Source organism: Mesoplodon densirostris, chromosome 4 (genome assembly GCF_025265405.1).
Source record: "Mesoplodon densirostris isolate mMesDen1 chromosome 4, mMesDen1 primary haplotype, whole genome shotgun sequence".
In the NCBI taxonomy this organism is placed as follows: domain Eukaryota; kingdom Metazoa; phylum Chordata; class Mammalia; order Artiodactyla; family Ziphiidae; genus Mesoplodon; species Mesoplodon densirostris.
The window spans coordinates 65,174,913-65,194,209 of NC_082664.1; positions in this window are offsets into that span (position 1 = coordinate 65,174,913).

Here is a 19,297-nt window from a genome sequence, read left to right on the forward strand (position 1 = left end):
TGAAGAAAATAAAATTGCTAACTTGAGGAGATACCTACACTCCAATGTTCACTGCAGCATTATTTACAATAGCCAAGAACAGAAACAACCTAAGTGTCCATCGATGGATTAATGGATAAAAAAAATGTGGTCTAAAGAGACAACAAATGCTGGCATGAATGTGGAGAAAAGGAAACCCTTGTGCACTATTGGTGGGATTGTAAACTGGTACAGCCACTATGGAAAACAGTATGGAGCATCCTCAAAAAATTAAAAACAGAACTACCATGTGATCCAGCAATCCCACTTCCAGGAATATATCCAAAGGAAATGAAAATACTAACTGAAAAAGATATCTGCACCTCCATGCTCATAGCAGCATTATTTACAGTAGCTAAGACATGGAAACAAACTAAGTGTCCATCAAAGGATGAATGAATAAAGAAGTTGTGGTATGTATGTGTGTGTGTGTGTGTGTATATATACACACACACACACACACAATGGATTATTGTTCTGCCATTAAAAAAATGTGGAAATCCTATCATTTGCAACAACATGGATGGACCTTGAAGACATTATGCTAACTGAAATAACTCAGCAGAGAAAGACAAATACTGTATGATCTCACTTATTTGTGGAATCTACAACAAACAAACAAACATAACAAACAAACATAAAAAAAGAACTCAAAGAAAAAGAGATGAGACTTGTGGTTACCAGAGGTGAGAGTCAGGGGAGGAAAAACTGGAGGAAGGTGGTCAAAAGGTACAAACTTCTAGTTACAAGATAAGTAAGTACTAGGGATGTAATGTACAACATGATGACTATAGCTAACACTGCTATATGATATATAGGAAAGTTGTTGACAGTAAACCCTAAGAGTTCTCATCACAAGAAGAAAATTTTGTTTTGTTTTTTTCTCCATTCTTTTCTTTATGTTTTATCTATATGAGATGATGGACGTTAGCTGGACCTATTGTGTCAATCATTTCACAACAAATGTGAATCAACCATCATGCTGTATGCTTTAAGCTTATTCAATGATATATGTCAATTATTTCTCAATAAAACTGGGGAGGGAGAAAGAAAATATGGTATGTATGTAGGTATGTATATACATGTATATGTGTATGTATATATGTATATGCATGTATAAATACATATGCGTGTGTATGTGTGTGTGTATATATATATATAATATATATATATATGAATATTATTCAGCCATAGAAACAAGGAGGACTTCCCTGTGGCACAGTGGTTAAGAATCCATCCGCCATTTACTCTGTTTTCTCTGGGGTGTAGGAAGCCACCCCACCTGGAGGGGGAAGAAGATGTAAAATTCTAATAAGATGCTATTTTTTTAAGAGGACATGGGCTTTCCACTTGGCCTGAGAAGAAATCCAGGGCTAATGACTATCTAAAACCTGGGTTTGCAAGACATACTCATTAAAAAGAACTAATATTATTTGGTGGGGGGTGGAGACAGGAAAAAGAAGGTGACCTAAAGAAAACTATTGCAATTGAGCGCAAAATACAGCCAAAGTCCAAGAGTGAAAATGGGGTTAGTTCTCAAATCTAACATAAGGAAGCATACCACTGAATCTGGGAAAGAAAAAAAAAGGCAGTTCTTCAATTTTGAGAGGAATTTATCAAATGTGTCTTTATATAAAGGACATTGAACAATATATTGGATATTCTTTCCAAAAGAAGTTTTAATAAAAGATAAAGAAGGGGTTTCCCTGGTGGCTCAGTGGTTGGGAGTCCGCCTGCCGATGCAGGGGACACGAGTTCGTGCTCCGGTCCAGGAAGATCCCACATGCCGCAGAGCAGCTAAATCCATGCACGACAACTACAGAGCCTGAGCCCTAGAGCCCGCAAGCCACAACTAATGAGCCCACCTGCCACAACTACTGATGCCCACGTGCCTAGAGCCCATGCTCCGCAACAAGAGAAGCCACCACAATGAGAAGCCCACGCACCGCAACGAAGAGTAGCCCCCACTCGCCAAAACTAGAGAAAGCCCGCGTACAACAACGAAGAGCCAACACAGCCAAACAATAAAATTTTTTTAAAAAGACGGATCTTCATATTTTAAAAAAAGTTCTCATCACAGTAAAAAAATGTGTAACTGTGAGATGATGGATATTAACTAAATAGGCAAATTCTTAGAGACAGAAAGTAGTGCTTTCCTCTTTATAGGGAAAGGAAGGGGATACAATTGGGGAGAGGGTCATAGAGGGTGATTGTTAATGTTCTATTTATTAATTGTATGATAGGTACCTGGATATTTTTTGTATATTTTTATACTTTATTATATATTACATATTTATAATAAAAACGCAGTGTTATAGAAGCACATGGAAGGTGTACTTAAGCTCAAACTGACAATCAGATAAAGATTCTCAGAGAAGCCTAGACACAACATACAACACTATATAATATGTTCCAAGAGGTTAAAACCTCTGCACCAATCTGGTAATAGTAGGTGTTCAATACCTGCTGAATTTTTTTAAAAAGCTCATGGCTACCACTGGAAGAAAATTTAATACCTAAGAAGATCTGGATTCAGATACAAAAATCTAGGAGGTGATACTCGCTTTATAAAATATTTCACAATAGCACTCCTGTACAAAACAAGCTATTCTGGTGAATTTAAGTTTTGATGTGATATGTAAAGATATGATTTACTTCAACTTTGAATAATAAACCTACATCATAGAATAAAATATAGCATAAGAGTTAAAGCCCTGAACTTTGGAATCCCACAGCCCTAAGACTGATTTCCAATCCTGTTACTTAGAAGTTATTTGACCTTGAGCAAATCCTTGACCTCTCCTGGTTGGCTTATATGTAGGGATGATAATAGCACATATCTCACTGAGTTGTTATGAGTATTAAATTAGATAACGAATGTTAAGCCACTAGTCTTGTGCTTAGTAAGTGGTTTCTCTAAAAAAGTGAAAAAAAGAAAAAAATATGTATTACCAAAGGAATAATGTCTTACCACTCATTATTCAACTATCTCACTCTCTGTATATAACACATTGTATGACCAGGAGTGTATGTTTAAGAAACGGCTGGCTAGGATTAATGCCACAGTCTATAATGAATAGGATGGGGATAACTAAGCACCTCTGGAAGCCCTGCCCTAACAACCCATCTGGGCTTCCTCCAAATTTTGAATTGACCATGAGTTTTGACTTTAAGGAATAAGATTGCTCCGTGAGTTCGAGAATTCATCGGGCTCTGCTCTCAAGTTTTTTAAAGTTAAAAGTAAGCAAGATCCAGGACCCAGAAATGGGACCAACCAGCGTCCAAAGCCCATGGTTTTCAGCATCCACACTGTTTCCAAACAACCAGAGTTAAAGAATTTTAAGAGAAGAAAACCTGTGGGCACGTCGGTGTAGCAGAACAATTTTGAGTCAGTGTGGATGATGGGCACAACCCTGGATGTATTTCATTCATCCTGTTTAAATCCCTAAAAGGTAAATTCTTTTTTATGGAGAAAGAAACGTGTGACACTGAAGGCGGTCACTGGGTGTGACATGCAGAGTATGGTAGCGTGTCACGTAAGCAGATTTCTCGGTCCAGGGCTTTTCCCAGTGCTTTCTAAATCGGCTTGCTGAGAATTCCCTCTGTCTTCCCAACTAAATAAATGAGGATCATAGTGCATTAGGATCGTGAGAATTAACAGAAGGCTGTATTTGGCGATTTGACTACTGAGAAGCCAACTAGGCTAGAAATACCATTAGTAACACTGGGTTGAGAAAAGATGTAATAAACCCCCTAGTCCCTACTCAGAATGTGGGAATGAAATTTTGCCTCTTTTTCCCTACTGTTTGGTGTTATATTCCCATAAGAAGGTTAACTGTTTTAATAGCAGTTACACCCACAGGGGAAAACAGAACTGAATGGTGGGTGCTCTGATAACCTCTGTAGGAAAGAAAGGGCCACAGCCTCTTCTAAAGGAGTCGCCAGTCATTCAGGAGGGAGGCAGCTGTGGAGGAAACAGTCTTGTCTCCAAGACACACCAACTATCAGGATAATCTGAGGGTTACTGCTGTCTGCAGCTGAGTGCTTGTGAAGTTGACAAATAGCCTGTGTGTGTGTGCTGCTTGTGTGACTGAAAAGAGACAAGACGGTAAAGTCATAAGCGCCAAGAGTGACCCTTCCCAAGAGACCCATTATGATGCAAGGCCATTATCAGCCCAATGATTCCCACACATACAATTAAATTCACTGTTTTATTAACACAGTGGATTTTATTAAATCCTAACAGAGTAATAAGGAAAGTAGATTTCCTTTTGTTTTCCTCTTGTACCTGTCATCATCTCTGCAGAAACAACTGTGCCTGCCACTGTGACAGTAAGACCATCAGAACACCTGCAGGTACTAATCTTGCATTTTTTGGAAATGGAAGCAGTTGCTATATTATGCAGAATAGGTAGAAGCCTATCTGGAAAGGGCACTTGGAAAGAACAAATTTTTACTTCCTTTGCTGAGGACGACATAATAGTACAACAGTTAAAATTTGTAGAGCATTTTACAATTTTCAAAGCATTTTTCTTAAACATTATTTCATCTGATCTTCAAAATATTTCTCTTCTGTGTAACCGGTGCCAAGTTCCTTAACTCTCAGAAGTTTAGTTCCCTCATCTGTAAAAAGGGGATAATACCATTTACATCACAGAATTGTTCTGAGGATAAAAAAGGAAGAGTGCATGCATGTAAAGTGTTTAGCCCCATGCCTGTGGTGAAATATCACTGAATCCTAGTTCTCAGCCCTTCGCCACACCAGCCTTCAACATGAGGTCACTCAGCTCCTGAGGACCAGATCTTGGTCCAGAACCCGAGTCTTCAGACTGCCCTGTTATGCAAAGGAAAGGAAAAGAGAACGGAGAGCATTCTACACCTGTCATGTGCATATGCTTGATCTCATGCCCATGCTTCATTGGATCCAACTGGTCAAACAGTAATTAGGATTGACACAATTTAAAGAAAAAGAAGTTCATCTTAGTTCATCTCTCTTTACGTTCCCAACCTTCTCACAACTTGTCTGTTAGTTTCCTTTATTCCAGTTTGGGGTCTAAAACATTAAATGAAATGAAAAATAGTTCCACATTAGACTCTCAAGTGGAGAGAGATTATCTTTAAAGCATTCACATAAAGAAAGGGACTATGAGATAGCCAACTCTGTAATTGAAATGAGAACAAATCACATTAAAACAAAATTTATTATTATTGACTGGGTTTTATTCTTAACACCAGCTATGTAACTGTGTGCAAAGTACAAAACCTTCATTTGTTGATATCTAAGATTAAAATCAATAAAATTGTCTATAATTTATACTTCTCAGGTTTGCCTCTCCACAGTAGACCAAACAAGAGTAATTAGGTTTCTGCCTGACTAGCAGGAGGAGAAAACTGTTTCATTTGGGATCAAAATCTTCCTAGTGGATGGACTAACTTTCTTCCTTTACCTATCAGCGTGGAGCAATTGCTTCTGTGTTTTATTTGGTTCAAAGTATCAAAATATCACCCTACAATTTTCAGTAGAAGGCTGTCACCAGAGTTAAAGTTTGATTCTAATTCTAGATTTAAGGCCTATTCTTCCCATTTCACTTTCTTCCATAGTTCTCTTCTTGATATCACATTTTATATGAGATAATATCAATCCTCCTAATTGTTGATGGCAGTTTTGCTTATTTTAATAACACATTGATAAGAATAGTAACTACACCTGCACTTAAGAGTTTAGAAAATGTTTTCACACACATCATGTCATCTGATCCTTGCAATTCAGTGAAGTAGAAAGTGCAGATGTTAATTTTACAAAAGAGGAAGGTGAGATTCAGAGAGGCTAAGTAACTTGCCTAAGATTTCCCAGTCAAATAGACCTAGAACTGTCGTTACTACATTGAATCATGTCATTTCATGGTAATAAAACTCTTTAGCAGAGTACTGCAGGGTAAGACATCCTGTGTTATCTGGTCATGAAATTATAGCAACACACAAAGAAGTGCTTGAGCATGCCCCAAAATGCATATGTGTTATTTACATGACCAAAAGATGGCATTGATTGTTATCTTGCCTATGCATTTATGCAATTTGCATATTAAATAGTGTATGCTAGGAACTATCTTGATATTTTTTTTAGTGATGGCTGCAATTTACTTTTTAATAAAAATAGCGTTTTTCTGATTCTAAAAATGATACATGCTTCCTCCCCTTCTAATAAGACAGAAAAAAATTAAAAAGTATAATATACCTGAAATTCCAGCACCCAGAGTAAACCTCTGCTCCTTTTAGAATCTCTCAAAGTGTGAGCATGCTCGTGTGTGCACACACACACACACAGAGAGCTTTATGCAACTTTATATAAACAGCACTATGTAAAAAGCTACCTGACATTTTTTTATTCAACATCCTAAATATTTTTCCATGTCAATATGTGAGCTCTACTTAACCATTTTTAACTCTTGAGAGTATACAATGTAGAGATGTATCCTTTTTTTTTTCATCTAACCCTCTATTAATGAACTTTTAAGCTATTTCCATTCTTTAATTTGCTATTACAAACTACACTGTGATGAAAATTTAGGTACATTCCTGAAAGTATTACTAAATCAGAGGGTATTCCAATTTAAAATTTTGATACATATTGCCCTCTTGCCTTCTAGAAATGTTTCAATTTGTGCCCACATTGACAATGATTGAGGGCAAATTTCCCGACACTTTCTCACTGATGTCAGGTTTTGCCAAATAATTTTTATCTTTTCCAGTCTGAATAATGAAAAATATCTCATTATTGTCATTTGCATAATTTTGATAACTAGTGATGTCAAACATATTTAATATGTTTTGTCCTATTTAATTTCTTCATTTTGACTTCCCTTTATGGCTCTTTTTCTGTTTTTTATAGTTATATTTATTGTTATTAATTTATAGAAATATCTTATAATTAAAAAGTCAACCCTTTTATATGTTTCAGATATTTTATCTTTATTTGTCTAACAATCTAGAATTTATTTTTTTTTAACAATCTGGAATCAACTTATTATTTTTTGCAGAGTTGCCAACTTAGAAAATGTTGCCATAAGGCATTTATTAAATATGCCACTTTATCACATATTAAATTCATATATATTCCTATATCTAATTTAGATTTTCTCTTCTGAACCACTGATCCTTCTATACCTTCTATATCAATAATACACTACTATAATTTTTATGGAAGTTATATATTTACTATTTGGTAGTCATGTACTCCCTTATTGTTTTTGTTCTATATAAATTTCCAGTATTAAGTTCATTTTGTCACCTCACATTGATTTCATTGAACTTCTGAATTGTTAGGGAATTGTTGAACCTAGAAAACACTTAAATATTTATCAGTAGGGAGTGGTTATATAAATTACATTAATCTATACTTACAGAATTATATATACAGCCATAGTAGTTGCATGGAAGAATCAATAAGATATAATTTAGTTTTTTTAAAACAGGTCTCAGGAATTCTGCTTCTGATCAAATGGAATAGTCATACTTAATGCTATTCCTCCGAGTACAACTGAAAACCCTGAGCATTATAAATATATAAACAAACATAAGAAGACTCTAAAAGGCAGAGAGAAGGCAAACTGTCTAGAGACCTTGACATACATGGTATGGATTCCCTGGATTTTCTTTTGCCTCATGTCCCGGACTCGGACATGAAGAAGGTGGCAATCTGGAAATGCCAACAGGTGCAGACAAAAAAAAAAGACCCAGCAAAAGCCTTTTCTCTAGCTAGAGTACCAGAAACACAGCAGACACAGAAATCTTTTAGACAGTAATTGCTCTACTCTAGCCAAACACGACAGAAAAAACTGCAATCCCACCTCCACTGACGCCAACCAGGTGCTGATAGGAAGCCTAGATTTCCACTCTTGAAATTGGAAATAACAGTGTGGGGTTTTCTCTGAGATTTAAACAAATCTCACTTAACTCTGAGAAGACAGACAATATTCAACTATATTTCAGTGAAAACAAACTACAACTATTATCATTTTCAATATTTGTGACTTTGCTTTCCCCAAAATGTTTGGGGGAAAGGAATGTAGTTTGTTAGCATTGCTATTGCTTCCTGTTTGGCTCTGTAAAGTTACTAGCAATTTAAAACAAAAAGAAAAAAGGACAAATATTTTAATAAGCAATAATTTTTTAAAACTTAAAATGGATTGGGAGATTGGAATTGACATATACACAGTAGTATATGTAAATAGATAACCAACAAGGACCTACTGTATAGCACAAGGAACACTACTCAATACCCTATAATGGCCTGTATGGGAAAAGAATCTAAAAAAGAGTGGATATATGTATATGTATAACTGACTCACTTTGCTGTACACCTGAAATAAACACAACATTGTAAATCAACTATACTCCAATAAAAAATTTTTTTTAAATAGTAAAAAGGAATTTGTATGCTTACTTCTAAAACAATTCGGTGGAGGAAATTTTCAAAAACTTTATCCTGCTTCATAGCACTCTTGATAGAAAAAGGAATTCTTCTGGGATTGTATGTGGTGGAATTTAGAAACTACACCACGTCAATGCACAACGTAAGAGGAAGGGTAAACAAACAACTGACCCAGGACTCAGGAAGTGGCCCCTAAAATTTGACTGTCAAGATGCCCTATGAGTCCTCTGATGCACTTATGATCTTTGGGAGGCAAAACTCCACACATAAAATTGGATAGTAGGGCTTCCCTGGTGGTGCAGTGGTAGAGAGTCTGCCTGCCAATGCAGGGGACACGGGTTCGTGCCCCGGTCCGGGAAGAACCTGCATGCCGTGGAGCAGCTGGGCCTGTGAGCCATAAAAAAAAAAAAAAAAAAAAAAATTGGATAGTAAACACACACACACACACACACACACACACACACAGAAAGCTACTTAGAGTATGAAGGAAATGCAAAGGCATGCATCTTAAGCCCTTAAAAATAACAGTAAATTGAAAGAAATAAAACAAGATTATTATTATTCTATTCTATATACAATACAGTATACTATTATTCTAGGAGGTGATATTATGTGTAACTTTTTTCTTTCTGCTTTTATGTATTTTGTAAATTTTCTATAATGAATATGGAACATGTATTACATTTACAACAAAAAACTATTTTAAAACATGTAAAAAAGACACATAAGAAAAATTCCATGGGAAATATTGTATGAGATAACAGAAATGTATCTGTATGAAGAAGGTAGAAGATCAGCCTGACTGAAGTCAAAGGGCAATATAGCTGAGAAGTATCTATAATAGAAAACAGTGGACTAATGTAGATTCTTTAACAGGGAGTATCATAACGATGCTATAGCAGAGGAAGACCCTTCTGATAGAGATTAGAATACAGAGGAATAAAAAGCAAAAGGACTAAACAACACGGACCTACCGTATAGCACAGGGAACTATATTCAATACCTTATAATAACATATAATGGAAAAAACCTGAAAAGAATATGTGTGTGTGTGTATTTCTTTGCTGTACACCTGAAACACTGTAAATCAACTATACTTCAATAAAAAATAAAATAAAATAATAATTTTAAAAGCACATTTGATCAGTGTATGCCTAAAAAAAAAGCAAAAGGACTAGCCACGGAATCTAATGTAATAATCTAATGTAATAATATGGATATAATATAAGAGTGATGAGAAGGATACCTTGAGAATTGAAAAACAATAAGGAAAAAGAAAGAGAATAAAATGTAAGACACAGAGAAAGAACCATCAGAATTTGATGCATGATTGAATATGGGAGGCTAAAGAAAAGGATGAGTCACAAACAATCACAGGACTATAATCCTAGGCAACCCAGAGAGTGGTGAGGCTAGGAAGGCTCTCACGATGTACACAATAGAAAAAAAGTCCCGTTTTTGACAAATACTTTGGTGCTGGCATAATATACAAGTAGAGATACTATATGGACAACTAGTTATCTAAAGGTATAAAACTTACAGTTTGTAAGGCACAAAAGCTAGTATTTGAAGCCATGAGAGTAGATAACATTTTGTAGAAATATCTGCCCTGTGAGGACCAAAGTCTGAGTCTTTAAAGAACCACAGATGCAGGTCAGATAGCATAAGAGCTAAAGAGAAACAATTGACAAACATAAGGATCCAAATGAGGGTCTTTTGTTTTGGCTTTAAGAATAGGACAGTCAATGATGGTGAAAGCAGAAGAAAAGTTCAAGGTTTTAAAAGACTATCACACAAAAATCTGTACGTGAAAGCTTGTAGAAGCTTTATTCATAATAGCCAGACACTGGAAACCACCCAAATGTCCTTCAGCTTGTGAACGGTTAAACAACTTATGGTATGTTCACAACATGGAATATTACTCAGCAATAAAAAGGAATGATCTAGTGATACAGGCAACAACCTGGATGGATCACAGAGAATTACACTGAGTGACTAAAGCCAATCTCAAATAATTACATACTTACACTATTCCATTTATATCAAAATGATAAAATTATGGAGGTTGGGAGCATAATAGTTACTGGGGATGTGGAAAGGGAAGGAGGTAGAAATAACTATAAAGGGGTAACATAAGGGATCTTTGTGCTGATGGAATTGTTCTGCAGCTTGATTGTGGTCGTGGTTATGCAAAGCTGCACATGTGATAGAATTGCATGGAACTATATATACACAAACACACATAAATGGCTGCACGTAAAATGGTGAAATCTCAGTTTCATTATGCAAGATGACCTAAGGTATCATTATATAAGATGTTACTACTGGAGGGAAACTGGGTAAAATGCACGTGCGACCTCTCTCTACTGCTTTTTGCCACTTCCTGTGATTATTCCTTCCTATAATTGTTTTGAAATAAAATGAAAAAAAAGCTGGGCTAAGGAAAAGAAAAAAAAGACTGTTAGGTTTAGCCAGGAGCAGTTCATTTTTTCCAGCTTTATTGAGGTATAATTAACAAATTAAATTTTAGGATCTTCAAAGTGTATAATATGATGATTTGATATACATATACATGGTGAAAGAATTCCCACCACCAAGTTAATTAACACATCCAACACCTCACATATAGACATTTTTTTTCTTTTTTTTTTTTTGATGAGAACATTTAAGTTCTACTCTCTAAGCAAATTTCAATTACACAATAGTGTTATCAACTATGGTCACCATGTTATAAATTAGATCCTCAGACATTATTCATGGTGTAACTGTATGTTTTTACCCTATTAAAAACCCTATCACTATTTTTCCCAACACTCGGCCCCTGACAAATACTTTTCTTCTCTCTGTTTCTATGAGTTTGACCTTTTTTAAAAAAGATTCCACATATAATTGATATCATGCAATATTTGTCTTTCTCAGTCAGGCTTATTTCACTGAGCATAATGCCCTCCAGTTTCATCCATGTTGTTGCGAATGACAGGGTTTCCTTCTTTTTTAAGGTTAAATAATTTTCCTTTGTGTATCTATACCACATTTGCTTTATTCATTCATCTCTTGATGGACACTTTGTTTCCATACCTTGACTGTTGTGAGTAATACTGCTATGAACATGAGAGGACAGATATCTCTTCAGGATATTGATTTTATTTCTTTTGGTTATATATCCAGAAATGAGAGGGCTGGATCATATGGTAGTTCTGTTTTTAATTTCTTGAGGCACTTCCATACTTCATACTTTTTTCATAGTGGCTACACAAGTTCACATTCCTACCAACGGTGCACGAGGGTTCCCTTTACTCTACATCCTCACCAACACTTATCTCTTGCCTTTTTGATAATGGCCAACTAACAGGTAGAGGGTGATACTTCATTGTGGTTTTGATTTGCATTTCCCTGATGATTAGAGATGTCAAGATCCTTTTTATGTACCTATTGGCCAAAAAATGTCTATTCAGGTCCTTTGCCCAATTTTAAATTGGATGCTTTGGGGGGTTTGCTACTGAATGTGTGAGTTTCTTGTATATTTTGGTTATTAGCCCCTTATCAGATTTGTGGTCTACAAGCCAGAAGCAATTAATTTTAGAATATTTGCTGTAGAGTGGTGAAAACAAAAGCCAAAAAAAAATAAGATTAAAGAAGGAAATGCTATATATACACAATGGAATATTATTCAGCCATAAAAGAGAATGAAAACTTGCCATTTGTGACAACATGGATGAACCATGAGGGCATTATGCTAGGTGAAATAAGTCATACAGAAAAAGACAAATACCGTATGACCTCACTTATATGTATAATTGAAAAACAAAAAAAGAAACCCAAGCTCATAGATACAGAGAACAGATTAGCAGTTGCCAGAGGCAGGAGGTTGGGGGTGGCAAAATGTGTGAAAGGGGTCAAAAAGTACAAATTTCCAGTTATTATATAAGTAAGTTGGGGGCTTCCCTGGTGGCACAGTGGTTGAGAATCTGCCTGCTAATGCAGGGGACACGGGTTCGAGCCCTGGTCTGGGAGGATCCCACATGCCGCAGAGCAACTAGGCCCGTGAGCCACAACTACTGAGCCTGCGCGTCTGGAGCCTGTGCTCCGCAACAAGAGAGGCCACCATAGTGAGAGGCCCGTGCACCGCGATGAAGAGTGGTCCCCACATGCCACAACTAGAGAAAGCCCTCGCACAGAAACGAAGACCCAACACAGCAAAAATAAATTAATTAATTAATAAACTCCAGTTACCTGTTTCGCCAGTCAAATAGTAAAGAGGAGGAGAAGAAAAAAAAAAACCTTTAAAAAAATAATAATAATAAGTCATGGGATGTAATGTACAGCATGATGACTATAGTTAATAACACTGTGTTGTATATTTGAAAGTAGCTAAGAGAGTAGTTAAAAGTCCTCATCACAAGAAGAAAAAATTAGAACTACGCATGGTATCAGATGTTAACTAGACTTACGGTGGTGATCATTTTGCAATATATACAAATATCAAATCACTACGTTGTACACCTGAAACTAGAATAACATTATTTGTCAACTATACCTCAATTTTTGAAAAGAAGGAAATGCATGGTGAATAGTCTCTTCTTCCAACTAAACCCAAATAATCCACAGTATTTTTTTAACATTATAATCTATACCAGTCAAAATAGAAAAGGTTTTTGGAATAAAGCGGGGGAAAAGGAAGGGTTCTTCAGGCTGTAACAAACAAAAGCAAACAGAGTCTGAGGAGATTTTGGAGGTGCTATATACCTTAATGTCTGATTTGTCGAAACTGATTGCAAGAGGAGTATAAATAGAAGATTCTCTGCCTTTTTCTAACTCACTGTCCTCCAGGAGAATTAGTTTTTCAACCAGGAATCAACATCCTGCAAAGCCAGGACTGGGGGCTATCAAGGATTTACTACCAAACGGATTATTATTACTGAGCAGAGCCTTATAATTATTACGACAAACAGCTACATTTTTTGCTTTCTGGTCCCTTCACGTTGTACTCAGGGTTAGTATTACAAGAAAATAGGAGAGTCCTTTGCAGAATAACTTATGTGATATGAATTCACTAGTATATTTGCAGCTCAGCATGTGGGACCAAAGCAGTTCAACTCACTGCCTGATCTAAAAATAATCACCCTGGATGCAGAATCCTGTTAGGTTCAGAAATGTAATATATAAGACAAAATGTTTCTATTTATCTTAGACATCCATACAGTAAAACCTTATATTTGCAGATCTTACTGCCTAAAATCTAATTCATCTCTCTCCAACTCTTCCTTCCCATGTACTCCTTGAAGGAAGAATATGTATACATATATTCTCCAAACCTCTAAACCTCCTTCTCCAAATCTAATCATGACCAATTAACAGCTTCTTTTAGCACCCCTCAAGAATGGTTTGCTTCCAATTTCATTAAAGATTTCCTTTGCCTTTTGATAACAGCCGTAACATTTCATGAATAAACGCACTTTATTACTAACTTGGGGGAAAATCTTGCTCATTTGTTTTGTTTCCATATAAATCAGGATTGGTGTTTTGGGATAAAAATAGAATCTTAAGACTTTAGAACTGGAATGGACCTTAAAAGATTCTCTATCCAACCCCCTTATTTTACAGATAAAGAAACCAAGGCACAAAGAAAATGAAAGTAACTTCTCAAGTTCATGAAAACAGTGAAGTTAGACAAGAAGTCTGTCTAATGATTTCATCACTGTTGTTAGAAGCTGGAATCTGGTCTCTGACACTTCACCAAAAAAATGCCAAACCTACCACACTACTAATTATTTTTTTTCACTACTATAAACAGTGCAGCAGTGAATATTCTTCCACCTGTCTCTGTGCACATGTGCAAGGGTTTCTTGGGGCCTAGCTCTAGAAATAGAATTGCTGTAAATACTGACAAATTGAAATTGAATTATTAGATACTGACAAACTGCTCTCTAACGTGGTTGTCTGATTTTCACTCCCACCAGAGTTGGAGTCCCCATTTGGACAACTCAAACATTTCAGTTTTGGTCAATCTGATGGGTATGGGTGGAATCTTATGTTTTGAGCTAAATTTCCCTGATTACTAGTTATATTGAACATCTATTCATATGATCATTGCCCATATTGAATTTCCTGTCACTTGTCTATTTTTATTCTTATCCAATTTCTCTCAAAGGTTCATCAGAGGTAGTTCTTTATATAGTCTGCATTTACTAATCTTTCATTGTTTTTACGCATTGTAGGTATCTTCTCACAGTGAGGCCTTGGCTTATTCGTTTCCAGCAACCAGAAGAGTACCTGGAAAGACCTAGAATATAGAAAAATGTTCAGAATGTCTTTAAAGCTAAAAAGAGAGAGGGGGAAGGAGAAAAAGAGTAATTCTACACCTTGTTTTGACTAAGGTATAGGCATTTGAAGAAGGTTCCACAACAGATTAGATAGAACTAACCATCAAACCATTTTAGTTCAAAATATCTGATTAATTGATTAAAAATTTTAAAATCATAAGTTCAGGGCATTCTGTGTTGTTGCTGGTGGCAGTGATGAGGGTAGTGGCTTTTTATTTTATGTGTTGTTTTTTGGTCCATCTGGGCACCTATTTTTTAACCAAAAGTGATTTTTTGGGCCCACTTTTTAGCAAGTCACTATAGTTGAAAAAGGCTCATAAGTAAGTTAGTAAGTGTTAGCCTATGATCTCCTAAGATTATTTCATTGCTGCTTTTTCTTCCCCCACCACTGCTCCTTTTATTCTAGAAGGCACCGGTACATAAAAGATACATGTAGTCCACACTTGCTTGGCTCAGGCATAGGAATTATACAGGGCTATTTCCGTAGAGGCAGTGTTCTCCTAGACCTTCTCTATAGATGCCAATTAGAAGATTAGCGTCTTTTCTCTCTCCCTCTTTGCTATTAAATAGTCACACAAAAGCTGAGCTGACAAATTACTCTCTCCATGGTGCTCGACAAAGACAGACAATAGATCATCATCATTTACTATACTCAAATCCTATTAACCACAGATTAATGAGAACATGTCTAGTGGGGAAGAAATTACCAGAATGTGGGCCTATTGGCTTGTTACTCATGTAACATCTGCTCTGCCTTTACCTTTAGTGTCATGTCATCTTTTATCACATTGAAATAATGTTTGCTCCAGAAACATAATTAAGATAATGGAGCAGATTCAGAGCCCTTCCCTTAATAATTAAAGAACTGGGGTTATATTTCTTAGTCCGATGGCTTTTAAAAAACTAATTTTCCTCTGTTCTTGATTATTTCCTTTTTCTTTTGCTCATAATGATCTATCAAGTCTTGTTTTTCCCCCCTCTCTGTAAACTATGTGATTAATATTCATACCCAAAACTAGGACAAAGTCAGAGTTTGAGTGCCTTTTTCTGTTGAGATAAAATTCACATAACATAAAATTCACCATTGAAACCATGTTAAAGTATATAATTCAGAGGAGTTCCTTTTTACAATCTGAAATAGTCTAAATTTTAATTAACATTTAGATGACTCTGTAAAACTTGTGAAGACCATCAAGTACTGTATTTGCTTTCCTTAACCCTCGACTACAGTGTGCTGTTTTAATTTTTAAGTCAAATAATTTTATTTTTTAAATGTGTGGTTTCACCAATGTTTTAGTCTTTTATTCTTGAGCCAATTTTCTGCTTTACTTTAAAGCATAAAAGCTGAAATTTAGGTTCAAATATTTAATATTCTTGGTGGTCTCCTATTGTCCTCTTGTCCCAACAAGGGGTAGAACTGGGGGAACAAACACAAAGATAAGTTTCTTTAAGAAAGGCAATGGCATCTGCAATCAACTGATAAAGAGGAAAGAAGAATCACAATTTATGATTACAAAATTGAAGAAAGTAATTGCTCGTGTTATTAAAATCTAGAATATGCACTTGTCACTCTTGGAAGGCCGTAGTGATTAGTGCTCAGGGCTGGGTAAGCTGTGATCTAAGGCTTTATGATTAAGCTGTGATTCAGCACCACAGGGATAAAAACAGCTCCACAACCTAGAGCTGGCAAGCACCAGTTGAGCGAGGGGGGAGGAGGATTGCAAAGAACGTCTTAATTAAATTTTAATTATTGCTAATTAGAACTACTGTTTTTTATATCCCCAACAAGGAAGACAAGAGTGATCTTGCCTTTTTATTACTCTGCTAATTAGTTTCCCAAGGAGAGGTTTGAAAGGGCAGCCTCTGCTTTGACAGTACCCAAGTTGTTAGCTGAACTCAGATCTGCAGGTAGACCCCATCCTAAAACCTGAGCTTTAATATTTCTAGGTAATTCTTTTCCAAGTCTCAGATTTTATTGCACACACCTCGGGAAATTAACTATTCCTATCCACTATGTGAAGAAATTCATGAATTAGTTTTCCTTTTGCTTATCCTATCTACCTTATCTTCATACAAGTCTCAAAGATTTTTGCTTAATTATTAAAATGGTGAAGCCTCTACACGCTATTAATGTACTCATGTAAACTTTATGCTTTTGTGAATTGTTAAATATTAGAGATGATCTCTGCTGGATTTGAAAGATTAAGCAAATATGCACATGAAAATTGACTGCTAGTTTTCTCTAGCCGTGAACTTAGTGCTTTGCAATAGGTAACAACAAGAACTCCCACGTTCTATTAAATACTGTTTAGGATGAAATGCTCCAGGTAAACCACACTTGAGATTGCAAAGGAGAAACCCTAATTGCAAGTTGAGGACATAATCCCAGAAGGTTCCCAAGATCCATTAGCATTATAAACCCTCTGCAAAGCATGAATCCTATTTTATAAGTGCATACATTTCACAAGTCTTCTCCCAAGATAATAAAGTTAAGAGTTCTGAGTTGGTGCAGCTCCCTGTGTTAATTACAATAAAATCCATCAAATGAAATTACATTTCTGGAATCAACAGCATTTGGCCAAGCACACACACACATGCCTTGACAGCCTTCTTATTCAGCTGGAGTTACATTAACACATGTGTTTGTTTCCTCACCTTTTACAGACACAAGAGTCTTGTGATATGTTAATTCACACCAAATTCCAATCCTCTCCCTTGTCTTTATCTCCTCAACTCAATGATATAATGTGTCAACACCTTTCATATTGGGAAGAAAAAATGCTTAGACAAGATTTTGCTTTACTCACTTTAATTAAAATTAAAGAAACTAGAATACAAAGAGTAAATAAATTAAATCTGCCTTTCAGTGCCATTCACCATCTGCCCTGTCAATATCCACTCTGATCTGAATTATTCTAAAAAGTCATCTGGGTCTTTCTTACTCTGATTAGTCAATTAGCCACATCTCACACTGGTTTGAAATGTGTTTTTTCAGGTCAGTGAGTTACCCTCACAACCTTAGAATAGTTGACATACCAATAAATAAAGACTTCTAAGATTTCCCATTAGTACTCAAAGATCTCTGTTGCTTTATTTAGCTTATTTAATATTTGAAAGCTCTCTAATACGTGTATCTTTTTTCTTCAAATATTGTAAACATTACATTATCATGTTTTATTTGTCTTTATTGTATATTTTATGTTAGATATGGAGCAGATTACTATTAACCCTATTTTTACAGGTAAAGAAAGTCCACCAGAATATTATCCAACTTATTATGCTCCTTTTACAGCTTGCGTGTTATGCTGTTGTTACTTCTTCCACAATCACATCCATTAGTCAGCAAGAATTGGTTTTTGTAAGAGATACTTATACTATTCCAACCTCAATGGGTGACCATGGGGAAATCCTCTAGATTGGGTGCCTTTGAAGAGAATGGGGGTGAGATAGGGAATGAAGGAGATAAATAACAAAATAAAATAGGAGAGAGACCTTATAAAAGAGTCATCATTGTGTGCCAAGAATGAGGAGTCTGATTAATTCAATTCTGTGCACCTGAGCACCTGCCCACCCCACCCTACCTCCCTGCCCCTGACCAAAACAAAATGAAACGAAAAGAAAACCTGTGGCCCAGGTGCACTCAAAGACAACTTGATACATGTAGTTCCACAGGCTGGATCCAAGTTCATGACTTCCCAAAAGCTGGAATTCTCTAATCTTTTATTTTAATTTTTGGCAGGTTTAGTGAGTTATAAAATATGTTACAAGATACAACACTTACTGCATACCTAAATTAAAGCATATGTAGTGGGCATGATCAAAAATTCAGAAAGCAAGAAATATTGCTTTATTTTATATAAAAACTTAATTTCTGGCTCCAACCCCCTAATCGCCTGGACTAGCAGAAAAATTAAGATTAGTTCTTTCTAAAGCCTTTCCTTCATCTCTTCTGAGTTGCGTCAAGATTCTGATCTTTTGCCTGCTGGGGTGGGACTGGTTCTAGCAATCGATCACTTCTGTCACAGGGTACCACTGAGTCTTCCATGGTCTTGTCTAAATGGCACCTTTAGTGGTTCTCCTCTATTTCATCAACATATTCGGGACTTGGAATCTTCCTCAGTACTGACTAAATCCCATATACCTAAAGCTCTGGAGAAGCCTCACTTTCCACCCCCACTTTTCCAGCACATTCTAGCTCTACCTGAATATCTCCTTGTCCTTTTTTCTTTCTCCACAAACTCTCTAAATTTTTCCAAGAGCTTAAGCTTTTGGAAACTAAAGCCAAAAAGTCTTGTATAATACTCCTGCTTTCTGCGCTATAGAGACCCTGAGTAGGGTATTTACCTGAAACAGAGGAAATGAAAAAGAAAATTCATAAATATAAAAACAAGGTAATATTACAAAATATTATCCATACCTCATACTAGGAATATTCAAAATAGATCAGAGATGGAAGGAAGGAAGGAAAGAAGGAAGGGGGGAAGGAAGGAAGGGGGAAGGCAAGGAAGGGGGAAGGGGAAGGGGG